The 27,605-nt window shown below is 54.8% G+C and overlaps 2 long non-coding RNA genes across 2 annotated transcripts; both read right to left on the reverse strand.

The window, feature by feature from the left end:
- Positions 1 to 2: 2 nt before the first annotated feature.
- LOC139042342 (uncharacterized) lies at positions 3 to 14,212 on the reverse strand. The gene is made up of 3 exons (XR_011498980.1): positions 14,025 to 14,212; positions 10,942 to 11,692; positions 3 to 8,618 (listed from the first exon to the last, which is right to left on the reverse strand). It is a non-coding gene; the product is annotated as an uncharacterized lncRNA (long non-coding RNA).
- An 8,353-nt stretch (positions 14,213 to 22,565) lies between these two features.
- Positions 22,566 to 27,496, reverse strand: LOC139042343 (uncharacterized). The gene is made up of 3 exons (XR_011498981.1): positions 26,768 to 27,496; positions 24,800 to 24,902; positions 22,566 to 24,199 (listed from the first exon to the last, which is right to left on the reverse strand). It is a non-coding gene; the product is annotated as an uncharacterized lncRNA (long non-coding RNA).
- Positions 27,497 to 27,605: the final 109 nt, after the last annotated feature.

Raw genomic sequence — 27,605 nt, forward strand, 5'->3', positions numbered from 1 at the left:
CACTTCTGCCCCCTGCCTTATTCTCCCTCTGAGCGAGACAACACGCTGCCGGCCCCTCCAAGATTCCCTCTCCTCTGTTCAGGGATCCTTCCTGGCAGCGACTTCACCGGACGGAGATCAGTGCCGGCCAAGGGGGCGGGCCCCACGGGACCGACACGGCTTCCCTCTGTTTGGGAAGCAGGAAACAGAGTCAGCTGTTGGCAGAGAGCGAGGCCGCCTTCCCGGGGAACACAGACCATGGCCCCCGGCCGCCGAGGCCCAGGATTTACGGCCTCGTCATCTCAGGCTCGCTCTCCCAGGAGCTGCCCTGCCTGGAATGAGGTCCACCGACGCGTGGGTGATGGATTAGGTGACCTTCGACCTTCAGTCCATTTCCAGCTGCGCTATTGATTCGGGGAAAAGCCTATGGCTTCTTTGTCATTTTCTTTCTCCTCCTGTTTAAAAACCAACCAACCAAAATAAACAGAACTTCACAAGGCGGCTGGGAGGGCAAACAATATACATATCTGTGAAGACGGCTGGTCTGGAAAGATGCTTCTCTCACACACACACACACACACACACACACACAACAGAATGAGCATTTTCTGACTCTGTAAGCAAGCTATATATCTTTGGCCCTTCATGGTCCGACCCTCAGTAGCTCCCTGCAAAGCATCCTCTGGGGGCAGTCGGAGTTCTGTGTGGGGCCCTCAGCAGCCTCGCCAAAGGCAGTTGATTAGACGCTGGGAGATAAATCTTCTTCGCTTCCTTCCTCTCCGAGATGATTACGAGGAAAGTGCTCCCACAGCCCCGCCGGGAACAAAGGCCCAGTGTCCGGCGGGGCACCCCGCCCCCGACCTCTCATGCATTATGAATCAAGACCTCATGATCGTTTCATAAAGCTTTCCACACTCTGAAACGGCCGCTGCCCCTCCTCGGGCTGCATGCTGCAGAAACCCCCTGGGCCCCTGCAGGCTGCTATCCCCCTGCTGTCCCCACGCCAGCCCCAGGGGACTGCCAGCCCCCAGCCACAAATGCCAGCCAGGCCTTCTGTGGATGCCACCCTGCCTGACGCCCGTGCCTGTTGGGTCCCTTCTCCACAGGGCTCTCCCGCTTCCCTGTCATGATCTTGGCCTGTCTGAGGGGGCCTGACCTGCAGCAGGGCTGGGGACCTTCAGGGAGTAATGAACACAGGCTTTAGGGTGGGCCCAGAAGCCTTCAAATTCACCCAGCACCCACTCCCCAGTGAGCCCTGGGAAGGCTGCTTCCAAGCTCCCTGCCTCTCCGCCTCCTTGTCTGCAAGAGGGATGTGATGACAATAAGGCGATTTCACAGGGGAGGTGAGAGGTTAACTGTGATCTCTGTGTAAAGTGCTTGGCAGAGGGCCTGGGCCACGGCGAGTGTGGGATCAGCTCTAGCCGGGTCTGTCTGTCTGTCTGTCTGTCTCTGTCTCACTCTGTCATGGTGTGTTTTTATTTTGTTATTTAACCACATGCTCCCATAGGCACAGGATACTCATGGGACGATGCTCATGGGGACCAGCAGTGGTTACCGTGGGGGGCAAGGGAGCAGGTGGCTGAAAATGCATTCTGGGAGGTAAGGAGGTAGCAGCAGGTGGGACCACCAAGCCCCTGGCACACGCTGCGTTGTCCCACGGCACTTCACTTCCAAAACACAAAAGCAAAGATAAAATTATCCAGAAGGTCCAGAAGGCCACTGCAGAGCGTTAATTCCCAGGCACAGGCCCGTGTGAGCACGAGGCCGTTCACCCGTGAGGCCAGCCCTGACTGCAGCTGGCGCTTCGATTTACCTGTCACCCTGATTCTCTGATTCGAGAAAGCCGCTCATTGAATATACATCTTCTACCCATTTGGGAGTATCTACCAGAGCTGAACACAGACACACGCCACAAGCCAGCAATTCCACTCCTCGGTGTACACCCAACAGGGCTGTGGGCACGTGCAAGAACTTGTACCAGAATGTTCTTAGCAACATTACTCACATTGGAAATGACCCAATGCCCACCAACAGTAGAATGGCTGGACAAAGGGGGCCCACGCATGTGATGGAAAACCACACAGAAGAAAGCTGGCTCACAGGTCCACACGACAACAAGGCTGGATCCCACGAATGCAACGCCGAGGGAGAGAAGCCAGACACAAACGAGCTCACGCATGTGGTTCCAAGCATAAAGGCAGGACGACGAATCTGTGCTGTTAGCAGTCAGGATAATGCTTACCCCTGGGCATGCGGGGGTCAAAGGGGACACAAGGCGGGCTAGGGGCTGGTAATGTGGGGTTTCTTGATCTCAATGCCGATCACGTGGTTGTGTTCAGAGTGTGAGCATTCGTGGAGCTGTGTGTTTCAAATTGTGCACTTCTCTGTATGTATTCTATCTCAATAGAAAGCGAAGTGTACAATAACTTTCCCAGGGACTAACCGAGGGGAAGATCGAGGGGGTGAAGGAGCCGACTCCGGCCCCTCCCCGGTGCAGCCCCGAGTCCTACGTTTCCTCTGCCCCTGCCGGTCTCCTTACACTAGATGTGATTTTGTGACACTCAGAACATTGCTTGAAGTCCAACAGAGATGACACGGAACCAGCAGGCTCAACGCCAGGAAATAGGGTTCCTCTGCATCCTCTTGGTTTTATTTATGAAAGATTGGCCCAAAGAGTGACAGAAAAGCAAGGGATGAGGGAATACTGCACAGCTGCCAGAAATAATGCTGGAGAAGGTCGTTGAGTGACTCTCAAGGCCCGTGAAGGAGAGAGGCTGCACCCTACGGGCAAGCCGACAAGTTAGCCTGCCACGGTTTCACAGCTGCTAGTAGAAGACACGAGTCTCCTGGATCAGAGACAAAGGACTTTATGACTCGCAGCACAGCAGGCAGCGTGAGCTTTAGCTTTGCATCAGTTCTCCTTTCCCCGAGTCCCAACGGGTCGATGTGATGGGACCCGGGTGGATGCCACACGCAGAGCATGTTCCTCCTCACTGAGGAATCCTGAGCTTAGGGAGCCCAGATCTCTCCTGCTGGGCAGGAAGCCTGCCTGACCTTTGTCCTGGAGGGAGATTCCATATTACATTGGGCAGAAAACTAACTGGCCCTTTGCTTGGTGGGAGACACTATGTCTAACCACCAAGGCCGTTTGCTACACAAACATCCTTGAAAAGACAGTCAATGCTTCTGCGTGCCAGACATGCAGAAACCTGAGACCCACGGAGAACAGTCTCCCCACAGCGACAGAGAAAGAAATTTGGGGATCACGGAGAAACAGGTTGCAAAACGGCCCATATCTTGAGTTCTGGGTCCACACACATGCATATCACATAAGCTAATACAAGCCTGGCGAAAGATACACACAAAGGCTCACGGGGCTTCTCTCTGAGTATTCTAAAGTTTCGATAGTCAACAAGCATTACTTTTATATGCAGAAAAATAAACATAAAAGATAGTTATCGTTGGGGCTAAGAATAAGTAGCTAGCCTTTGTCCTATGTTTCCAAAATGCCAAGCCGTCTTCTGAGCACGTTTTCTGTATCACCTCCTTTAACCTCACAACGACCTACGAGCCAGGTGCCGCTTACCATCCCCATTTTCCAGATGAGGCAAACCGAGGCCTGGAGAGGCCACACAGTGAGGAACCAGTCCAGCTGGACTCCGAGCCCACGGGGAGCGGCTGCCAACTTCAAGCTCTTAAAACCTCTTCCCTCTGCACCTCGCATAAAGCCTTACTATGACAGGAGAGAAAGCATCTTACCAGCAGCCTTTTATTTATAGACGTAATGATAAGTCTGAAAATAGACAAGAATTGTTTTCTCTCCACCCAGAAAATTAAAGGAATCTAAACCCCACCATAGTTGGATAGGAAGGCCGTGTAATAACACGCAGATGCTTATGATGAAGTCAGAAAGGCAGGGCAGATCATGTATGCTCACCAATACTGCAGATTTGTAAGAAAAAGACACGTAGACACACAAGGGGAAAAAAGAACCAGGATATGATATGCAAAGAAATTGCTGTGTTTGCTTTAGGGGGAAGAACTCCTGGGGATATTTTTTTCTTTTCTTCATTTTCTGAATTTTCTCCAACGTGGTTATAGTTCTTTTATATTGAAAAAGGTTATAAAATGCAAGAAGCGAGACAAACCACAAAGGAAGCGAATCATACGCTGTGAGGACTCCTGGAGAACGTCGGTTCATCAGCCAGAGCTGATGACCCGGCCGCCAGCAGCCAGCATCTGCCTGAGAATGTTTCACTTGGCTGAACCCTCGTTTAGACAAACACTCGTTGCTTTCTGTCTCTGTAAAATAGGGAGATTTCAGATAAAATCCATCTTTCTCTGAACACTTGCCTTCCTACGACCCAGCAATGCCACTCCTGGGATAGGTTCAATAGAAATGTGCATGTCCATACACCAAAGGCATCTTCTAGAATGTTCACAGCTGCTCTATTCACGATAGCCCCACACAAGAAACTCCCCAAATGCCCATCGTGGTAGATGAATAAATGAATTGCGGTACATTCGCGCCAGAAAACAAGGTACGGAAGCTGAGAGTGAACGATTTACAACGACGCCCAAAACTCGTATGCGTTACAGACACGATGTGAGGGAAGGAAGCCAGACAGAAAAGCACACCCTAGGGGCCAGCCTGGGGGTGCAGCGGTTGAGTGCACCCGTTCCGCTTCGGTGGCCCAGGGTTTACCGGTTCGGATCTCGAGCGCGGACATGGCACCGCTTGGCAAGCCACGCTGTGATAGGCGTCCCACATAGAAAGTGGAGGAAGATGGGCACGGATGTTAGCTCAGGGCCAGTCTTCCTCAAAAAAAAAAAAAGCACACCCTGTAGGTGAGGTATGAATATAGACCAGCACAGCTGATATCCGGCGTCAGCAGCTGGGACGGTGCTCAGCCCTGGGGACGGGGGTCATCAAGGCAGTGATGCTGGGGGGTGAGGGGGAAGGTGGGATTTTGGGGATGGACGTGCTCTTTCTTCATCTGGTTGCTGACCTGTGCGTTCAGTTTTCAAAAATCCATCCAGATGCACACTTTTGATTTGAACATCTTTTTTTGGCGTGAGTCCTATTTGTGGATCCCGACTCCTAGCGACCCTGTGGCCAGCACAGCGGGACCCTGCCCCGTCTTTTGCCCCATCCTCTCCCCTTCTGGCACCGCATCAGACAAGTTCTGCTGCTGTTCATAGGGTTTTCATGGCCAAGTTTTTTCAGAAGTGGGCCGAATCTTAACACTGGACCACCAGGACCAGCATGAATGTTATACTTTAATTAAAAGAAAGAAAGAAAACCTTAAAATGACAAAAGCAAGTATGATAAAATCTTGACATTAAAAAAAAAAATCCAGCGGCAGGCCCTGTGGCGCATTGGTTTAGTTCGTGTGCTCTGCTTTGGCAGCCCGGGGTTCACTGGTTCGGATCCCAGGTGCGGACCTATGCACAGCTTGTCAAGCCATGCTGTGGCAGGCGTCCCACATATAAAGTAGAGGAAGATGGGCACGGATGCCAGCTCAGGGCCAGTCTTCCTCAAAAAAAAAACAAAAAACAAAAAAAACTGAAGTTCTGGTGTCTCCTGAAAAATCAGAAGCTCTAGAAAGCTGAGTCCTCATGGGAAGCCAGCTTGGGTCTCCCACAACCTCATCCTGCTTCCCCCGCCCTCCGGCCCTGTGACACTGTGTCTGCAGTCTCCTGCTTCTGAGTGAAGGAAGCCAAGGCTCAGAGAGAGGCAGTGGCTTGCCTGGGTCCACACAGCAATGCGGGTGGCAGAGCAGTGGCTAGAACCAGGTTCCAAGGCCCTCAGGCTATCGCCCACTGCGGGTCAGGCTAACCTCATCTGGGCCAGACGTAGGACCTGTCACGCTCAAGGTTAAAGCTGACTTCTTGCCTTGACTTCAGCGCCTGGAGGCTGGCTGGCCCTTCCCTCTGGATTCTAAGTCCCTGGCTGCCTGGACGGGGCATTGTTTCAGGTCCTGCTGCCCTAGATTTTTCTCATTTTGAAAGCAACTGGGGCCCACTGGGAAAGGGGTGCTGACCCCTGGTGAGGCCGAGGGGTGACTTTGCAGAGAGCGGGAGCATTGGGGACCCTCCCAAGATCTGGAGACCCGCGGGGGTGAATGCAGGGGCGTGTCCCACGGACTAGTCCCAGTAAAACGGAAACGGGAAATCCTGAGTTCAACTCCTTCCACCGCCCAGATCCTCTTACTGCAGCCAGTTCTGGGGGGAGGGGGCAAGGAAAGTGGGGGCTTCAAGTATTCCCCCCAATTTGATGCCTGAAATTCCACCAGGAAGCTTCCCTCCCGTCATCACTTCCCTTCCCCTGGAAGGGCGCAGCTTCGCTCTCACCGGTCCTGCCACCTCACTGCGGCTTCCCGGGTGGCAGGAGCCCTCACAGAGGGCTAGCCCTGAGCGAGGAGGGCCGGGGGGCTGGGGAGCGGGGAGCAGGGAAGACACGAGTCCCCCGCACCCACGAACACGCCGTAAGCACCCTCTGTGTTCAGGTGATGTCCTTGCCCTCCAGCGAGGGCACCGGCTGGACAAAGAACCATAATGGAGCGGGGACAAATGTGCTGGGCAAACACACAGATGGAAGCGGGTCCAAGTCACTTCTTGTCATTAAGCCTCAGTTTCCTTGTCTGAAAAGCGGGGAAGATGCGAGCACCCACCCAGGAGGACTGTTGTGAAGCCTGGGTGAGTAGGTCAGGAAAGCTCTGAGCACAGTGCAGGCATGCAGCAGGTGCTCAATAAATGCCAGCGGCGCCACTGTCTCCCTTGGGGCCAGCCCGGCGCGGCAGTTCTCACCGACAGTCTTTCCCGCTGAGTCTTGTCGACCCAGATGCTGGCAGCTGGCTTCCCCTCATCCCCACCTGATGAATTCGGTTCCCGAGCCTGGCAGCTCTGGGAGGGGAGGGTGGCAACCTTGTTATTGAGCTCCGCCTGTATCCCCAGCAGCCAGAACAATGTCTGCACGCGGTTGACACTAAGTATCGGGTGACCGAATGAATGAATGAACGAATGCACCTTTCAAGGCCAGCTCAAACAGCGCCTCGTCTCTGACCTCTGACTGCTCCTTCCCCGGGCTCCTGCAGCCCCGGCACCCTGGCCCCCTCACACCACAGGGCTCTCTCAGCACCATGACGGCGGGTTTTCTCATCTGCCCAGTGCCCAGGGCTGAGTGTGGGCTTGGCAGTCCCTGCACGAACGAATCCATGAATGGCATGACTCAACGCTGATGTAGCGGGCGAGGCTGGGAGTGCGTGAGGAGCCAGCGGTAGAGGATGAGCCACGTGCTGCGCCTCCGGCTGGTGGCCACAGGGAAGCCTTGTTCCTATTTCCTCCCTTCCCCTCCTGTCCCCACTCCTGGCTCCTCACCCTGTTTAGGAGTCAGAGAAAACGAGAGGTGCGTCCTCCTTGCCTCTGGGCTTTGTGGGGATGAGTCCAGCTCAGAGGGGCCGTCTGAAAAGCTGACGGGACAACCTCTTCCTCTCCTGGGCCAGGGCAGGAGGGCGTCCCTCGGAGAGAGGCTGATAGGATGATGACAAAGCAAGCTGCCTGAGGCTTCCGTTCCTTAACTTCAGCCTGTGGGTGGGTCCTTGAAAGGGGTCTGCAAACCCACCAGCGAACAGAATTTAAAAACAGTTCCAGCATACATTTGCTATTTCACAAAGTCATGTAAACGCAGCTGTAAGGAATAAAACAGAGGCTCGACCACTGCTGTCTTAAAACTGCAGTAGCCTTTCATCCTTGGACATTTTCTGAATCACCAGATGATGGAAAGCACAGCTTGGGGCTCAGTCCTCGAGCCCACCCACCCCACCTCCCCAGGACTCTGCTCCCCTTCCTCCCAAGCAGGGACCCTGGCGGCCATATTTGCACCTGGCAAGTCAGCTGCTCTGACCAGAGCTGATGGGACCAGGGGTGGTCACCTGACTCGATCTGGGCCAATCAGATTCTTGCCCTGAGCACACGCCTCCACCAGGTTGTGTCCTGGGTTGGTGGCTCGTCATTTTAGACATTGAGGGGCAGCCGTCTACCACATGGACAGAGGAGAGCAAGCAGGTCGGCAGTGACAGAAGATGGAGAAAGGATATTTCCAGGGTCCCTGATGGCCTTCCCTCTGGTCGGACTCCCTCCTGAGGCCCTGCTGCCCTTGGTCAGCAGGAGTGACTGGTGCCTCTTCCAATAAGTACCCCATTGCCCGTTAAGCTCGCCCCGTTGCGGGGGTGGGTAGTTCTTAACAGCTCTAACAGCTCCCACACTTTCCGTTTTTGCATGAAGCAGAGGGCTTGCATTTGAAAGGACTCAGAACCAAGGGTGTAGGCTGCAGAGAATCCCAAACTTCTGTGATTAAAGTAATTGTGTGTTAAAGCAGCATCAGAGATCTGGCTTCTCTCCATAAGAGGCTTCTTGAAAAACAGACTAGGAAAAGGATATATTTACCCTCCTTCTCATGACAAGGTTTTACTAGCCTCCTTGTTTTGAAACAGAAGCCAGCCAGCAGCTTTCTTTAGTTGGGCCGGTCTCCCTAACAAAACCTCGAGAGCAGCTATGTGCCATGGCCTCTCCCACTCGACGGAGCATCTTGTTTCTTGTCAGTCCGTGGTGCCTGCGTTTGAGAAGAATCTGAGACCCTGCAATAGAAACAATGGATGCGGTGGCTAGGAGGAAGGGACCGCCCGCGTTTGGGCTGGGATGTGAGGGTCAGGGTCAGAAAAAGCTGGGATGGGTGACCTGTGGTGGTACACGGTTTGCTGTGTGGCCTCAGACAAGATTCTCCCATCTCTGTGCCTCTTTTGGGAAATGAGGACTTGGACTCGGGTGCCCAGCTCCCCTTCACCACGGGGGCTTTTAGACTCAGAGGCAGGCCGTCCTTGCCCTGTGGGCTCCCTCGTGGGCACCCAGAAGTGGCCCTGTCCCCCATCACACGCAGCCCGGAGGGCAAAATGTCAAAGGATGAATGGCTCTGCCCTGGGTCCTGTGTGCATCTTGCTCACCAAAGTTGTCACCTCTGACCTCTTTACGGGAGAAGCTGTCCCCATCACGCCCTGGACGCACACTATTGGGCCCACCCAGAGCTTTATAACTGTGGATTAATTCCAAACAACTAAATTTGGGAGATTTCACACAAAACCCAGGTTTCTGGCTCTTCTTAAAATATTAGATGATCTGGCAAAATCGAGCCACATTCGCAACATGACCAAGTTCACTCAGCAAGGTGGTGACTGTCACTTCAGAGGGAGCACCTGCTTTGCACGGTATCACGGTCCCCACTATAGGGGGGACCGACCACCCTGAATTACCTCGGATGTGTGGCTTTCAGTTTTAAAAGTGGACAGTCCTAGGGCAAAACAGACCGGTTGGTCACCCTGGTCCCCACCCAGACCATTTGCTCCTTTGTGATCCCCATCTGGCCCCAGAGCCTGAGTTTGTAACCCCCTTGTTAATCGTATGTTAATTGTATGTTAGCCACATGCCCCCCAGATCCTGTCTCTTTGCCTCTCTACGCCCCCCGACTCCCCTTGATCATGTGATGTCCCCCTGCCCTCCACCACCAGCACCCGTGTTTCTCTGCCTGGCAGCCCCTTTGGCCGGGACCCGCTTGGCCGTGGGAAGTGCTGAGGGCTGAGGTCCCTGAGCCGACATCTGAGGGAGCGGAGGGCAGCACTCAGCTGCCTGGATCTCGGGTGGGAAGACGCTCAAGTGTGTCCCGCAGGGCAGCCTCCCCAGGGGGACTGAGCCCCCGTTCCTGTGGGGGTCACTGACTCCACAACCGTGCCCGTTGTGGGCTGCTTCCCTCCCCTGTCGTCCCCCCCACCTCCACCCCGCACCCCTGCTTCCGTACCTCGGGCCACCTCCCAAATAAACCGCTCACATTCGAATACTTGCCTCGGGTTCTGCTGGTTGGGGGCCCAAACTAAGTCAGCCGCCACATCCCCAGCCCCCAGGGTCTGGCATGTAGGGCACTCAGAAACCATTTTGGAACCCGTGGGTGAAGCAGCAGTTTTCTAGGACGTCGAAGCTGCCCCCCTGCTGATCCACGGGCAGCACCCTGGGGGCTGAGAGTCGGGCTGTGGAGTCAGACCCGGATTCCAGTTGCATCTGTGTCACTTACCAGGGTCAGTTACTGCCCCCCGAGCCTCAGGCCCTCATCTGTGAAATGGGAACAACCGCCACTCGCCCCAGAGAGTGATGGTGAGGACGGCAGCAGAGGGAGGGCGGCTCACAGCAGTGTCGGGCCCAGGGCGAGGGCCCCCAAAAGGGGTGCGGTTCTTGGTGATGCTCCTGGTGTCTCCATCCGCCCAGAGCAGTCTCATGACAAGAGTGTCAGCACCTTGAGGGGCTGGGGCTCAGGCTGCCCCAGGACATGAGGCTAGAGCACATCCACCGGAATGAACCCGGATTCCTTTATGGTGAGACGTGCCTGGTGGACATCTGTCCGAAGCTGACTCAGTGTGAACATTTTCCAATGGCCAGAGCAGAAGCAGAGTTCTGAGAGGAGCCCAGGGAACATCCCCGGACAGTCTGGATCTCAGGGATGGGGCCAGGCAGGGAGGCGAGGGGGCCGTGTTTCATGGCCTGGTTCCAGAGGCCCCAGCTATCCATCTCCAGCAGGGCATGGCTGCCGGGGAAACTAGCCATCAGAGTCGGGTGACGAGTGCCCACCATGTCAGTGCTGGAGATGCTGTCCCTGTGTCCCCGTGGCTGGCAGACCCCCCCCCCCCAGCACTCTCTGTCTCCCAGCTACACTGACTTAGTGACAGCTGCCCGCCCATACCATGCCCTTCCTACCACGGGGCCTTTGCCCGGAACAGTGCTTTCCTGTTGCTGCTGCAAAGTTTGGGAGTCCCAAGACCACCTCCCCTCCTACACCAGCTGCACGTTTCCCAAGACCACCCTCAGGCTCGATCATTTGCTGGAAGGACTCACAGAACTCAGAAAAGCCAGCGTACTTACGGTTGCAGCTGACTAGAGGGCAGGGACGCAGGGTAACCTCAGCCACGGGAAGAGGTGCGTGGGGTGGAGTCTGGGCGACACCATGCCCTGGCCAGCGTCCGGGATCCCCTCCCAAAGGAGTCGTGTGGACAGCACTTATTTCTCCCAGCGCTGATGAGTGACAACACTCTCCGATACTGCCAAACAAGGAAGCTCCCCCCAGCCTTGATGTCCAGAGTCTTTACCAGGACTCAGTCCCGTAGACGTGGCTGACCAACCGCATGACTGACCTCAACCTCCAGCCCCTCCGGGGGTCCAGCTGACAGTGTAGGGCCCAGGCCCCCAGTGAAAGTCACATTGTTGGCATTGACCACACAGTGTGGCCAAGGCCCCAGGTAGACAAGGACACTCTTAGGCAGCGTATTCCAAGGGCTTTGAGGTCACCTCCCAGGACAAAGGGCAGGCAGGTCGAGGTTGATCCTTTACTGCACGCTGCTATAATGACCACAAATACAGTGGCTTTAAACAGCACAGATTTATTCTCAGCTCTGGAGCTCAGAAGCCTGAAATGAGTCTCACTCAGCTAAAATCAAGGTGTCGCAGGGCTGGTTCCTTCTGGAGGCTCCGGGAAGAATCGGCTCCTCACCTCTTCTGACTCCTTGCAGCTGACAACATCCCTTGGCTCGTGGCTGCATCATTCCAATCTCTTACATTCGTCATCACATCTACTTCCGTAGCCCAATATTGCTCTGCCTCCATTGGATAAGGGCACCTGCAATTACACATAGAGTCCACCTGGATAATCCAGGATAATGCCAAGCATCCCCCACGTCAAGAATCGCAACTTAATCACACCCACAAAGTCCCTTTGGCCATATAAAGTAACATTCACAGGTTCCAGACATTAGGATCTGGACATCTTAAGGGGCCATTATTCAGCCAGTCACATTTCTCCCCCAAATGCCCCAGATTTTCCGCGGAAAACGCCTCCTCAGCCTTCAGATTCTAGCCTAAACTTCATACCCACAGGGGCTTTTCAGGAATCTGAGGTCGGAGAGTCCCGATGGTGACTTCTGGATTTCTCTGTTATTTCTCTACTATTAGCTTCCCTGAGCCTCAGTCAGCAGACGTTTAATGCCTGTAATGTCATGTAAGCGATTAATGCCCACAAAGCGCCCAGCACCTCCAAGGCGTGCATTCAGCGCTAGGTCTGGTCCTGCTGTTCTGGTCCTGCTTTTACTTTCCCCACGAAAAGCCCACGGCCAGGTCCTCGCAAACCAGCAGCGCCGGCAGGACTCGGCCCACGGCATCTCACAGCCCTCTCCATTCAAGGCCTTCCTGACAGATTTTCCCACTGCCAGGCCCTACCTAGGGTGGATTTCTAAAATCTCCTTGGTTTTCCATTTTTACATTGATAAGATCTCAAAGGAATGTGCACAGATCCAAATTTTAGGACAAGTTTGAGCTTGCATCACTATTTAAAAGTCAAAGCCAGGGGCCAGCCCAGTGGCACAGCAGGTAAGCTCTCATGCTCTGCTTTGGCCGCCCGGGGTTCGCCATTTCGGATCCCGGGTGCAGACATGGCACCGCTTGTCAAGCCATGTTGTGTTAGGCATCCCACATATAAAGTGGAGGAAGATGGGCACGGATGTTAGCTCAGGGCCAGTCTTCTTCAACAAAAAGAGGAGGATTGGCGGCGAACATTAGCTCAGGGTTAGTCTTCCTCACACAAAAAAAGTCAAAGCCATAATGCTCATCTCATCTAGAAACATCATCTGAACTCATTGATCCTCAAGAGCCCCCTGCTTGTCGAGCACAGGCCTCTGCCACCAGCCCCGCTCATCCACGGGTGTGAACTCTCCCCACTGTGGAAGTGTTCTGGCTCCTTTTCTCCAAAGGAGGGCACGGCTTCCCTTATAAACAAGCCCGGGAAAGCCCACCTGCCATCTGAGCTAACTCTGTTGTCTGCAACACAGCAGTACTAATATTTAGTGCATATTTTTAAGAATCAACCCGCCGTGGTTTCTTTTTTCTTGGCCTTCCCAGAGGCAATATCCATGCAACAGGGTCCTGAGGAGCCGTGGAGCTCAGTCATTAATAACACACGCAGCAGGTCCAGAAGGTCCGGGCTCCTGAGTCCTCTACAGCTGTGTGACCCTGGGCAAGTTACTTAAACTTCCTGGGCCCCCGTTTCCACCTCTAGAACGGGAATAACGGTAGCATGGACTGCATAGGGTGGTCGAAAGGATAAAGTGAGCAGACATATGTGAAGTGCTTAGAACAGGCCTGGGCCCGCAGTGCGAGCTGGTAGATGGTTATCAGCTGGTTCTGAGGGGCGCCCCGATGGGCAGTCTTTGCCGATTTCCCACTTACCATGTAAATGCTTGCATCACGGCTGATTTCAAGCTATAAACGTGGAGCTGGGAAGGGACCAGTGCAAGTGGCTCCTGTAAGCCGGTTCTAGCTGGCTCCAGCACACCATTGAGCACACAGCAGCTGGGGAGTATGATGTTACCCAGCCATTTTCAAGGTGGGTCCCCAGACCAGCAGCATCAGCACCACCTGAGGCCTTGTGGGAAAGGCAGATCCTCGGGCCCCACCCAGCCCCACTGCATCAGAAGTGCTGGGAGGGGGCCCAGCAATCTGCATTTTGACACGCTTTCCAGGTGGTTCTGTGCTTAATCGTCAGAACTGCTGATGGAAGTGTTAGCCTCTGCTACTGTGTGTTTCAACACAGGAAAATGGTGACATAGCAATTAACATAACGACTGTTCCTCTGTGTGCCCTGAAGTCACCGCACAAACCGCCAGTCTCATACACGTCACCTTTGGGAAGATTGACCAAATCTCAGGGGACACTGAGAGCCCTAGAAGCAGGGGGACAGCCCCAGGGCCACACAGCTCGTCCACAGCAGAACCAGGACCGGAGCCAGGACCCTCACTTGGGCCGCGTTCTCTCCAGTGACCGCATGGGGTCCGTCTGACACCTGTGGCTTTCTGACTTTTCTTGTTTGGTGGGGCCTGTTGATTCTCAAAAGCCCCTCAGGTGAAGGGAACAGGATTTCACATGAGGAAGCACAGGTTTTGGGGTGCTGGGGTCCCCACCTGTTCAAGCATCAGTTCTACCACGTCCGGCTGTGTGACGGTGGCCCGGCGGCCTGGCCCTTCCCAGCGTGCACTCCTCAGCGGCAGATGGGGACGTGGGGCCACCTTGCTCGTCCATGACAGGCTGCACCAACCCCTGGCACCTGAAGGCCAAGGGGTCGCAGGGTCATCGCAGGGTTGAAATCACAGATCTGAAACCAGAACCCAGAGTGGGTTTCAGAGTGGAACCCGAGGATGCCGCAAAAATGGCCGCTGGTATTAGCTTTTCTTTTCTAAACTGAGATAAAGTGCGAATCATGAATAATTAAAAAGCTCTCTTGTCTGGTCCTCGTGGTGGATTCCCAGAGCATGTAGGGGATGTGTGGATTGGGTCGTCTCTGCTGGGGTCCCTGGGGGGACATCGATTACAAGCAGTGTTTGCACCATCCTCCCCGCCCCCCACCCCTTCAGGTTGATTAAAGCTCCTCTTCACCGCCGTACCAGGAACTAGTGAAGTCGCCGGTTTGGCCTTTGGGGAAATCTATACACAACCCATTTCAACTTTCCCCAGTTTTTGTGTCACAAACCTAAGCAAGAGACAGTTTGACATCGTTCCCACGCTCGCTCCCAGTCCCCGTGACACTGCTGATACTTCAGGACAGACCGTAGCCCTGTTTCCTGCCCATCTGCACCTGCTATGGCCCCGGTGCCCTCCCAGGTGCTGGGCCCCGAGAAGGGAAGGGGCGGACGGAGCCGCCACCCCAGACATTGGACAGGGAGGCAGACGGCGGGCAAGCTGGCCCAGGACCATCATTTCCCTGCAGCCTGAGATGCTCCCGGGAGGAGAGGAAAGCCGACTGACGGACAGAGAGGCCAGGGGGCCACACACACCTCCTCCCGCCCACCCATTCCAGGCCTTTCCTCTGGCGGAGTCCCAGAATCATTCTTTTTAATGAGCAAAAATAAAACTTTCTTTCTCTATAACTGCACGCCATTTGCGGGTGAGGTGGCAAGTAGAACATTCTCAATCTTGGCACTTCAGGATAATTAACCCTGCTACGGACTGAGTGCATGTATCTCCCCAGAATTCATACGCTGAAGCCCCGCCCCCACTGTATGTCTGTTTGGAGATGCAGCCTAGTAAAGGGGGTGATGAAGGTTAAATGAGGTCATGAAGTGGGGTCTCGATCTGAAAGGCCTGGTGTCCTTACGAGAAGGGACACCAGGAGCTCGCATGCGCGCTCTCTCCACGCGCACACACCGAGGAAGAGACCCATGGACAGAGTAAGACGGCGGCCGCCTGCAAGCCGGGAGAGAGCCCTCGCCAGGAAGCCCTGATCTTGGACCTCCCGCCTCCAGAGCTGCGAGAAGGAAACGCCTGTTCTTGAAGCTCCATCTCTGGTTTTCGTTCCGGCAACCCGAGCAGGACCACGACAGAGCTGACGCCGGGCTCGCAGACTCCGTGGGGGCGCCCCATAAAGCACTCGGTGTTTCCCCTACGGCGGGACATCTGGCTGCTTCCAGCTGTTCAGCTTTATAAATAATGCCAACAGCTGTCCTTAAAGGACCGACACAGGAAGAGCCCATGTTCGGGGAGCGCTAGCAGCCCGGAGGGTCTTTGTTAACAGTTACCAGTCATAACTAATTTCATCCCCAACACTCCTCGAGCTGGGACTGCTCTGATTAGCTAGACTTTACACATGGAGAAACTGAGGCACAGAGGGGGAAGCGGCTTGCCCAGCTCGCAGAGCTGATAAGTAGCAGAGCTGAGCTCTGTGCTCCCACAGAGAGGCGTGGGGAGGAGCTGGCCCCAAAAGGGAAAGAGCCAAAGTGGCCCCCTTGGCTCTGTTCTCGGCACAAGCCTCGTCTCCCTCCGGTGGGTGCACTGTGCCATGATTCCTCTAGAACAGGCGCGGACACGGGTGCCCGCAGCACAGGTGGGCATCGGTGCCCGCCCATGCTGGGCCAGATGTGCACTGGCACGACCTATGTGCAGGGCGACTTGGCAGGGCCCTCCCCATTGCAAAGGGGTGTGTCCTCCTTTGACCCTCTGCTCTTTCTCTGTCCTCAGGAGATACCTGCACAGGTGCCCAGGGAGGCCCGCACAAGACGCTCCCTGCAGTGTGGTTGACAGGGGTAAGGAACTGGAAATAGCCTCACCGTTCATCGGGATGCAAGTGTGACATAAATTATGGTACATTTATTCTGTGGACTGTGCTGTCATAGAGAAGAATGCCACATCTACATTAGGGCTTCTCAGTCTTGGCACTGGTGACATTCGGGGCTGGGTCATTCTTTGTGGTGGGCCTGGCCTGTGCACTGGAGGGGTTTAACAGCATCCCTGGCCTCCACCCGCCAGATGCCGAGTATCACCCCCTCCGTCGCCCGGCGAGATCATCACAGACGTCTCCTGACGTTGCCAGACGTCTCCTGGGGCACAAATCGCCTGCAGCTAAGAACTGCTGGTCTATCTACAAGGAAGCTAAGAGCCAGCACAGAGCAAGAGGTGAGACCGAGTTACAGAAGAGGGTGCATTTGTTTAAAACCACCCTAAGCTATTTATCTATATAGATACACATACAGACAGACACCCACACAGATACAGATACAGCAGAGAGACACAGACACAGAAACAGCTATAGAGACAGATATGGACACAGACAGATGCAGACGGAGACACGTTCACGAAGCAAGTTTCTGGAGCCCACTCTACAGCCAGAACTGCTCCTGGTGCCGGGGAACAGCATGAAGTCCCTACTCTCCTGGGGGTCCTCTCTGGAGGGGAGAGGCCGGCCACGAACAAACAAATACACAGCTGGTCAGGAGGTGATCAGTGCTCTGAAAACTCACTGGGCCTGGAGCCGAGAGGGGACACAGGGGGCTGAACAGAACAAGGGGCAGGGCAGGGCCCTCTGATAAGGCGACACTGAGCAGAAGGAGGTGTTTGAAGGAGGGAGTGAGCATGAGGACGTGGAGGAGAGGGTAATTGTTCTCCAGGCAGAGGGAGGGAGTCGTGCAAAGGCCCTGAGGCAGACTGTGCCACGTGAGTGTGAAGCACATGAAGGAGGCCTGTGTGCCCAGACCAGAGAGAGTGGGTGTGTGGCAGGTGATGAGGTCTTGAGACATCGGGGTCCCCATCACGGTTGGCCTTGCTGCCATTGTAATGACTCCTGGTTTTGCTCTGTGTGAACAGAAAGCCATGCAGGGTCTGAGCAGATGTAATCCGTCTTAGATCTTAAAAGCATCCCTTGGGCTGGTGGCTGAGAGGAAACAGACCATGGGGACAAGGAGGGAAGCCGCAGACTGTGACAATAATCCACACAAGGGCTGGTGGCAGCTCAGACCACCTCCACCAGTTAAGCTAGAGAGGCTGGTGGAATACCCAGCTTGGAATGTAAAGAGGCCATGAGATGGGTGATTCTGGAGGTGACGAGGAGGGAGGGAGGGAAAGACGTCAGCATGGACTTTGTTGCCAACAGACCTGGGCTCAAATCCCAGCTCTGCCACTTCCTAGCTTTGTGATCTTAGGTCAGTAGCTTCACCTCTCTGAGCCTCAGTTTCCTCATCTGTAAAATGGTTAACAGCATCGCCTCCCTCATAGATGAGAATGACGTATGCTTGTCACGTAGCAGGACCTCAATTAAAACGGTGGCTTCCCCTGCACGGGAGGGGTTCTTTCTCCCCTCCCCCAAACCACCCAGCCCACCTCTCAGCTCAGTCCAGAGGCTCCTGGGAGGCCCAGAGCTCAGCCTTCCCAGATGCAGATGAAACCTGAGACCCTGGGTTAATGTGGCTACGACCTTGGGGCCGATGGCTGTTGTCAAGAAGAGCCCTTTAGAAGAACTTCCAAGCAGGAGCCAGGTTTTAAGGCCCCTAAGGGCTTGTGGGAGCCAGCGTTCCCCCCACAGCCAAGCAGCCCTAGGGAGGGCCGCCTGCGCCCCCGGAACTCTCCAGCACTCCCCCGGCACCCACAGCCCGCCCCGACAGCTGGTGCATCCCCGGCCTGCCCCCAAGCCTGGGCCTTGTGGTTGGGGTTTTCTTTGTCTCTTTCTCTCAGCCGGTAATAGCCCAGCCCCCAACGCCACCTCAGCACAATTCCCGGGGTGGGAAGGGCAGAGCCTCCCACAGCATCTGCTCTGGGGGCTCGTAAATCCAGTGGAACCACCCCACCCGGGGCATCTCCGTGTCACACGGGTGGGGGTGCCGGGCCCACGGGGGACCTCAAGATGCTCCAGGAAAGTGACACACAGGCTTGCTTTTTCCCAGACTCTCTGCTGCACTAAGGGGAGAGCCGCGGTCACACAGGCAGCTGGAGAGAATGTTCTAGAGTCTTTAAAGGGCCTGGCAGGAGTACGCTGGGCCTGGAGGCAGAGCCGGGGGTGTCTGTCTGGGGCTTTTGAAGCCTCCAGCAAGCTGGGACCTGCTGTCCCCACACCTCTTGTTCTTTGGCAAAGGAGCCAGGCCCTGGGGCAAAATGGCTCTCTGCTGCACACCGCACCCTCCTGCACACCACCCCCTGCTCCAGGTTGCTCAGAGCAAGAATGTGCTTTCTGAATGGGATGCCCATCGCTTTCCTATAAATACCCAAAGCTGGGGCTTCTTTGGAAAATCAGAAGACCTGGGAACACGGCCACCACAGTGTGAGGTGAGAGCCGCCCTCTTTGGGAAGGACCGACCCTTCCCTTGGCCACACTCCCCACCTCTCCCTGCCGTCTCCTCCGCACTCAGCCCCGTCCCTGCACCCTGCCCAGAGAGGCCTCTGGGAGGCCAGCCCCGAGCCTGGGGGATGTCGGGGGGCAGGACAAGGCACAGGTGGCTTCCCCAGTTAGAATCAACAGACCTGGAACACGGAAGCGAGAGAAGACAGCTGAGGCCTGGGGCTGGAGAGGTGGGGCTGAGAGGAGACGGGGCTGACAGAGATGGGGAGCGCGGGCAGGTGGGGAGGGGCAAAGACGCCCCGTTTGTTTGTGCCTTGAGCCCCTCGCCACGGGGCTGGTCAGTCCGCACTCATACACACGCGTGTGAGCTGGAGTAGGGCACGGGAGCCCGTTGTAAGAGCAGCTTGAAATAAACACCCCTATTTGCACATCCGATTGGCAAGAATGAAAAGATTAATGATGAGGGACAGAAAGCAGATTGGTGGCTGCCGGGGGATGGGGGATGGAGGCTCAGGGAGAGACTGCTTCTGGATATGAGGTGTCCTTTTGTGGTGATGGAAAGTTCTGGAACTAGAGAGTGGTGATGGCCGCATAACACCACTGAATGGTTCACTTTAAAATGGTTAAAAGGGTAGATGCTATGCTCTGTGTGTTTCACCACAATAAAAAGAGGCAGATAACATCCAGCATTGGCGAGGACACAGGGAGACGGGGTGGAGCCTGTCAGCCCGGGGCTGCAGGAGGGCGGCTGGGTTGCTCGTGTCGCTGTTTAAACGATTCACCCAAAAATCTTTCAGAAGCCCTGGATTAAAGATGAGTGTGCAAAGAGGTTCAAGACAGAGAGGTTAACGGAAAACAAACAAAAGCTGGAAACAAGCTAAATACCACCTTTCTATTGTTGCCAAACAAACTGCCACCCACTTGGCAACTTACAACAAGCCCTCTCCCCTCCAAAGCCCCTCCTTATGATGTCACACGGGCATCTCTGCTCAGGGCATCAAGGCCGGAATCAAGACGTCAGCAAGCTGCAGTCCCACCTGGACCTCAGGCTCCTCTTCTAAGCTCGTTCAGGGTGGTGACGGAATTCATTTGCTTGTGGCGCTGTGACTGAGTCCTGCTTTCTTGCGGACCATCAGCCAGGAGTCGCTCTCAGTGCCTGGGGGCCTCTCTCAGGCCCTCACTCCTCTCACGCTTTGAATCTTTAAGGGATTTTTAAGGGATCGCCTGATTAGGTCAGGCCCACAGAGGATAATCTCCCTTTCTCACTGTCTTAATTCGACAGTGCCATATAACATCTCCTAGGCACAGGAGTGACACCCCATCACGTCCATATCTTCCTCCCACACTCAAGGGGAGGGGCTCTCCAAGGGTGTGGGTCCCTGGGGGTCATCATAGAATTCTGCCTGCCACAGTGCCCATGAGTGAGGGCCTGGTTCAGTAAACTGTGACACTTCCAGGATCTCAAAAACTAAAGAGAATTTAAATGAGATGTATCTACATGAACCGACGGGGAACATTTTCCTTGATGCATCGTTAAGTGAAAGTAGCACATTGCAAAACTATACATCTGTGCATTTTATGTGCATATATAATTTCACTTAGAAATAATTTCATTTTAATGTATGCACGCCTGTATGCGTGTGTGTGTGTGTGTGCTTGTGTGCACACAAAGAAAAGAAAAGTCTGGAAGAACACAGATTGAGGTACCCACTCTTTATAGTTTCGTTTGTATTCTTCCCGACTTTTCTTTTTATTTTATACACTTCTGTATTATTGGAATTAGTTACATTGGATATCTATTATTTTTGTAGCTGAAAAAGATGAAACATTAATAAGGAAAAGCTCACGACTTAGTCACTAAGTACCGAATTTTTAAGGCACATTAAACTGTCCGCCTCCACAGGCCTTTTCATGTAATGAGGCGGGGAGTCATTTTCAAGCCAGACCCCTCACGGTTAGTTTTGAAATATTCCTCAGCGACTCTTGAACTCACTCACTGCTGAACGAGAGCCCAGAACTCAGAGTGTAGTGCAAACCTGGAACAGCACCCCCGGTACGCTGTTCTTCTCCAGGAGGGGGCCCCAGTGCCTCCGTGCAGGTGAGCCACAGTCTGAAGCGGGTTGTCTACACTGCAGGTAAGCAGCACCCGCTGAGGTCTGAGTCAGGCTGAGAGCCAGACCCAGCCGGGGATGGAAGGTCAAGGTGGGCACACGTGCCGGGCAGCCAGCAGGGATGGAGCACCCAGGGAGGTGGCGTGAGTCAGGCTAGACACGGAAAGGAGAACCGACTCTAAGTATTTCTGGCCGAAAGCAATTCAGCACAAGGTACTGGGTGCCCACAAAGCCGATGGCTGGCTGGAGAGCAGCTCCAGGCCGAGCCCGAGATGCTGCAGAACTGACCCACCAGAGGAGATGCCACAGTCAGAGGAGGGAGAATCAGAAAGCGGCTGAGGGGCCTGTTGGGTCAAGAACACACCCGTGGAGACACAGTCAGGGGTCAGAGCCCCCACTGCTGTCCTGCACCTGCACGATCGACCCCACAGAGCTGGAGACTGGACGCCAGCATCACTTGCCAAGAGGAAACAGACTGCAGAGAGACAGCTCCCCCTCCTCCTGCCTTCCAGATTGCTCGTGAACGCATCTGACTGGCATCGCCAAACTTGCACCCGGAACCCCAGCTCCGAGAGGGTCCGAGGACTTCAGCCTCGGCAGCGTTAGAAGGAGGGAGCAGTGAAGGCTGAGTACCAGGGCTCCTCACCCAGGAGAGCGACGCTGCCACAGCAGGTCGAGGACACAGACGGGCCCTGGGAGCCAGCGCAGAACCCGCTCCAGGGCCCAACCGCACGTGCACGGTCCCAGCAGCCTTGACGTGGCCCCAGGCTGGGTTCCTTGGATGACCCAGTGGTCCTTAAACCTGGCAATGGGGGTCAGCTTTCTCTGTTTTAACCTCAATGTGGCTACACAGATTGAGTCCCGCTAAGCTCGCACTCTGATGGCTATTGATAATCAAAATCTTAGCGGCCACTCTGTGTGGAGGAGCCGCTGTGTCAGCCAAGCCCCGCGTGGAGGGCTTCACGCACGACCACGCATCGGATACTTTACAACAACCTTATGAGATGGGGACTGTTGTTGTTATTATTGTTACTTAAAAGTTGATAAAACTGAGTCTCAGAGGGGTTTGTAACTTGCCCAAGGTTGCACAGCAAGTGAACGGCAGAGCCAGGATTAGAGCCCATTTGCCTCGGCAGGGCATGGCACGGGGCTACCACTGTTCACCTCTGATTTTCTTCTTCAATGAGAAAATGAATCTGTGCTTCAGAAAGGCAGTTGGTCTGGCAGACATTCGCTCCAAGACGCGGTATTCGTGGGGAGGTAAACAATAGGAGGAATCGTTTGTCGGGGAGGCACGGGGATCACAGTGCCAGGTGGAACCGTGACCCTCTCAGGGCCAACAGTCAGCTCTAAAAGCGATCCTATCAGACAATGATCGCAACTACAGCCACGCTGGAAGTGGCTCCCCAGGGGGTCGCCGAGGGGTGGGGGGTGCTTCTTCTAGGAGCATCGTCTGTCATCATCCCTGAAGCAATCTACACTATGGTCCCAGCGTTGCCATAGCAACTCCCCATCTGGGCCATTTCAATGAAACAAGGGAAGCATCTTCTGTCTCTAAGCTTTGAAGAGTGACTCCTTCATTCAACAAATATTTAAAAGTGTCATCCAAGGGTGGCAACTCAAATGCTGTTAACATGAAGGAGTTCATGTCAAAGGATGGCAAGGGGATTCACTGGAGAGCGTGCCCCCCACCCCCCACCCCGTATCTCAGTCCCAGCCCCCATTGCTCTGCAGGAATGTAATCCTAGTGTTATTGGATATTCAGATTTGTCAAGAAAAGTTGAGATCTGGGTTTTTACGTGAAATCTTTCCACTTTTAAACATTGGCAACCATTCAAAATTTGGGATGGGGGCCTCTGAGTACTGTTGTACAGGTTGTGCACTGCACAACTCTGGGGGCAGCAGTCTCAAGTAAGTTCAAATGAACAGTGCCGTCTTGCAGTTGTGCGTTGGCAAATTGTGCAGCTATATACGTGCAGTCCAACAACATCAGGGGGCCAAATCTGGCTTGTGGGTCACCAGCTTGCCAATTCCAAGTCTAAATATCCAGCCATAGAGGTTTAGCTAAATTAATAATTGCCCAACCATCCAGTACAAGCTACAAAAAAATGACTACGGTAACACTCACTGGTGCGAAAAAGCGTTCACCATATATTGATAAGTGGAAAGAGCAGGTTACAAAAACACAAACAGAGCAGAATCTCAATTTTTTAAAATAAAAATGCATATGCTGCACGAAAAAGTCTAGAAGACTGCACCCCCAAAGGTGACAGTGGTTCCCTCTGGGAGGCAGAGTATTAGATCGTTTTTATCTTTATCTTCTTCGGCTGTTTTCTAAACATTTTTATGATGGCAAGTAATACTTATAAAGCGAAAAAATGTGTTTATTCTAAAACTTCTTCTAAAATGGAATCAAAGTTTCTTTTCTACCAAAAGAGAGGACAATGGGGCTGTGCTCAAAAACAGTGGTTCTGGAACTCACCTGCGTCTATATCCCCTGGGGGTCGTGTTTAAACGCAGACTTCCGTCCAGCCCCTGCGTGCGGCTCAGCAGGCCAGGGACCGGGCTGTGGAGTTGCCTGTCACCAGGTTCCCAGGCGATGCTGACGCAGACCTGGCCCAGCCCTTCAGAACCACTGGGGAAGAGCATCTTTAGGCTCTGCCCTCGGCAGCGGCCTTCTCATTCGAGCATCTAAGAATCACTGGATAAACTCGCTGAAAATGCAGATTCTGGGCTGATCCCTGAGGATCATGACTCCCTGGGTCTGCGATGGGGCCCTGGGGGGATCGGCATTTCAGCAAATATGCCAGGAGGTTCGTCTGGCGACACCCTTGGAGGAGCACAGCACCTCCTCGTGGTGCAAGCCCATTTAGTGGTGTCCATTAAGTGAGCATTAATTGGGCTCCTACTGTGTGCCGGGCACTGTGCCAGAAGCTGGAGGAGCCAGACAGACAAGGAAGACACGCCCTGCCGTCCAGGGGTGACAGTCGGGGCAGAGCCAGAAGCAGCCAGCACCGGTGGAAGGCTTCTGGGAATGCTGCTGAGACGGGGTGCAGGGACCCGGGAGGTGGGGGCCTGGGCGATGGGCGCCCCTGGTCCTGAGGGAGGAAGCCAGGAGGAGCATGCGGGGGCGTCTGGAGACACTCTTCCTCTTGATCTTCCACACCAACAACCTGGTTCTCAGCAGCCCCTGGCCCCATTTCCGTCGCTGTTTCAATCTTCACGCTGAGAACCCCGCCGTTGAGCAGCAGTCCGTCTGTTCCCTTCTCGGCTGCTCCTCCGTAAGATCGCGCTCGCTTTTCTTAGCTTCATCTCGACTCTTCCATCAGTTCAGACAAGTCACCTGTCCCAGGTGAGCAGACTGACACGCCTCTCTGCTGGCCGCGCTGTGTGAATTCTTGTTCGTTTTTAAAATTTTTCTAAAATTCTATATTAACCAAACAGACAGGAAAATGGAGAAAACCTGACAAATTCCACATGCCCATTACACTGATGCTTCCATTTTATTGTGTATATTTCTTTCCACTCTTTTAAAAATGAATGAGACCGGGGCCAGCCTGGTGGCTCAGCAGTTAAGTGTGCATGGTCTGCTTCTCAGCAGCCCCGGGTTCACCAGTTCGGATCCCTGGTGTGGACATGGTACTGCTTGTCAAGCCATGCTGTGGTAGGCGTCCCACATATAAAGGTGAGGAAGATGGGCATGGATGTTAGCTCAGGGCCAGTCTTCCTCAGCGAAAAGAGGAGGATTGGCAGTAGTGAGCTCAGGGCTAATCTTCCTCAAAGAAAAAATTAAATTAAAAACGAAAAATGAATGAGACCAACACACGCAGCTGGGGTCCCACTCGGACGCTTTCTCCCCCAACCCCACCCCCTTACAGGGCTCACGGCTCATTCTCACGCATCTGATGTGTTTCTGCTCACATGCACACATTCATGACCAATACGTCCTGTGATTTTGTCTGAATATTTAGCTCCAGTGTTAGCAATCTGTGCCTTTATCATTTTGCAAAGTGCCTTTTACACCCACCTTTATGCTTTGGGATTTATCGGAAGAATCGAAGTTTCTCTTGCCTCTGTGCGCCACCCGTGGCTTAGGATGTCCTCGGCCACGACACCAGACGCGGGAACTGCTGTGGGACGGGACAACGTGCGAAGAGCAATATGTGGATGTCTGCTCTAGTTCTCAGGGACTTAGCCATGGCAGACTGTTCACCCTCAGTTCAAAGGGGCCTCTTTGCTCCCTTTCCCCCAGCGGCAGGAAGCTCCCCAAACCAGGGACGGAGAGGGGCTCCCCGGCGCAGGTCCCCGGCACGGGCAGACAGAACAGACCCTCCCCAGGCTCCCACGGCAGCAGGTGCCACCATCTCAAGGGGATCTGTAAGCCCCGCAGGCCGAGTGGTCCCCAGAGCCTCAGACTCCCTGGTGTGGGTCTTGACCTCACGGCAACACCTGTCCCCCTGGTCCCAACCAGAGGGAGCCGAGATCCCACACCTGCCCCAGCCTTGGAAGCAGCCTTCCTGTGGTCCCTAAGGCTCCTCCAGAGACAATTAAAAGGGAGGAGCAGTCAGCGTAATGACTTCAAGCCTCTGGAGGTGGAGGAGCCAGACAGGTGCACGAGACAGGTGGACAGGTAGACAGGTACACAGGTACACGAGATACGAGCCTGCCTCCAGGGGCGGGATGGGGGCAGAGCCAGAGGTGGGAGCCAGCTCCCAGGTGGGGGAAGCCCAGGAGCCCCCAGCCCCTTTGCCTGGTTCAGCACCACACGGGGTTCCCTGTGCATCTTGGAGAGCAGGGCAGGGCCTCCTCACCCATTGTTCCCTGAGCACCTGCTCTGTGCGAGGCGATGGGGACACTGGCCCTGCTCTGGAGAGGTTCCCAGTGGGTGGCAGAGAGAGAAGCAAATGACAGAGGGGGGTGTCCTGGGGCTCCTGGAACCAATGACCACAAACTGGGGCCTTAGAACAGCAGAAACGTATTCTCTCGCGGTCCAAAATCACAGAGTCAGAAGGGCCTCGCTCCCTCCAGATGCTGGGGCTCTGGGGAGGGTCCTTCCTGCCTCTTCCAGCTTCCGTGGCTCCGGGCGCTCCTGGGCTTGTGGCCGCACCCCTCCATCGCTGCCTCTGCCTTCACACGGGCTCTCCTCTGTGTCTCTCAGAAGGGGCACCTGTCGTTAGCTCTGGGCTCACCCTAAACCCAGGATGATCTCATCTGGAGATCCTTAACTTAATTACACCTACAGAGACTATTTCCAAATAAGGTCACGGGCACAGGTTCCAGGGCACGGACGTATCTTTTGGGGGACCACCATTCAGCCCACTACACGGGGTGTGGGGGGACCTTCTAGAAGAAGCAGGTCGGGGCAGGGACCAGTCTTTCTCTCAAGGGAGGGAGCGGGGTCTTCAGGAAAGGGAAGGAAGGACGGAGATCAGGGGTCCGAGGAGGGAAGTGGACCAAGTCCCGGCCGGAGAGGCACACAGGCCCAGCCCCGCTGGGAAGCGTAAATGGATCACAGGGCAAAGAGGTGTTCCTGGGGGGTTAGCGAGGGGCTGGGACGGTGCAGCTGCCGTTTGGGGCGAAATTCTCTTCTAAATTTAGGATGAACTTTTCCAATGGGCAACAAAAGGCTCAGAATTAAAGAGTAATGTTGAAAAAAAAGTAAGTTCTAAATATGTTTCTCTCTTAGTTCCATGACTTAAGAATTCACTCAAACAAGAGCGATGTCAAGGGCCCCCGACTGTCAGGCTCTGGGAGGACGCGGGGAGCTGCCCCCACGAGGGCGCAGTCCAGCTTCGTGTGCCCTCGGGATTCCGCCTCCAAGTCGTGAGCGAGAACAGACAGACGCCATTCCTCTACTGGACACTCCGTGGGATCCCGCCGCCCGAGCACAGCAGCCTCGTCGCCCTCTGTCCCCGAGGCTGGAGCGCCCCTGAGGTTTTGGGGGAGCTATCGTGACCCGAACCCACTCACAGAGGAGCAGGGAAATGGCAGTCACCTCCTTTCCCTGAGTCCGAGCGCAGTCCTTGGAGGAGGCCTCAGATTCCGGACACGGCCGCGTCCGCTCCCAGGACTTCACGGCCCGTCTCCCCGGCTTCCTCGTGGACGGTCACCTGGAACCCGTTCGTTGTTTGGCTGGATTTGGGAGCGGCTTTCAGCCAAATGCGTGACTTCTCCTTCTCCAGGTTACGGTTTCTAAGGCTGACAACACATTCTGACCAAGACAAGGAGCGTGAGCATCTGGGCAGCTGCCCCACTGGACGAACTTCCGGGTCTGTGTTCGAGGGAAGTCCCACGTGTCCAGAGGCCCCGACCAAGGCCTCACGTGGTCGCTTCGAGCCGCCTTCAGTTTTGTCTCCAGCTGGAGAAACAGTGGTGACGGCTCCCTCATGTCAAGGCACCACGGCCATGGTGGGGTTTGGCTGCCTGGTGTCTGTCCCTCTTTCTTCGTATGGGAGCCCAACGGCCCGAATTCCTGCTCCAGCCTGCCTACACCCCGAGGGGCCGCCTGCCAAGGGGCCTTGTCCCGGCCAACGGGCAGCAGGGGACCCAGGTGAGGCTAAGCAGTCACTTCCTACTGGGCAGAATGTTGGAGCTCACTCATTCATTCATTCCTGCGGCAGACCCCACAGCATGGGCTAATGAAAAGATCCTCGTACCTGGGACTGCCTGGCTTAGCCAGTTACCAGGTGTGTGTGGCAGATTGTATTTCTGTTCACAAATATTTGGTGATACATCCCCGCCCCACTCACTTGGCATGGCTATGTGACCTAGCCTGGCTACTCCTCAGAGAGGTCAAGTCTCCCACCTGAGGTCACACAGCCTGTAAGTGGTGG

This window comes from Equus asinus, chromosome 28 (genome assembly GCF_041296235.1).
Source record: "Equus asinus isolate D_3611 breed Donkey chromosome 28, EquAss-T2T_v2, whole genome shotgun sequence".
NCBI classification, from domain to species: Eukaryota; Metazoa; Chordata; class Mammalia; order Perissodactyla; family Equidae; genus Equus; species Equus asinus.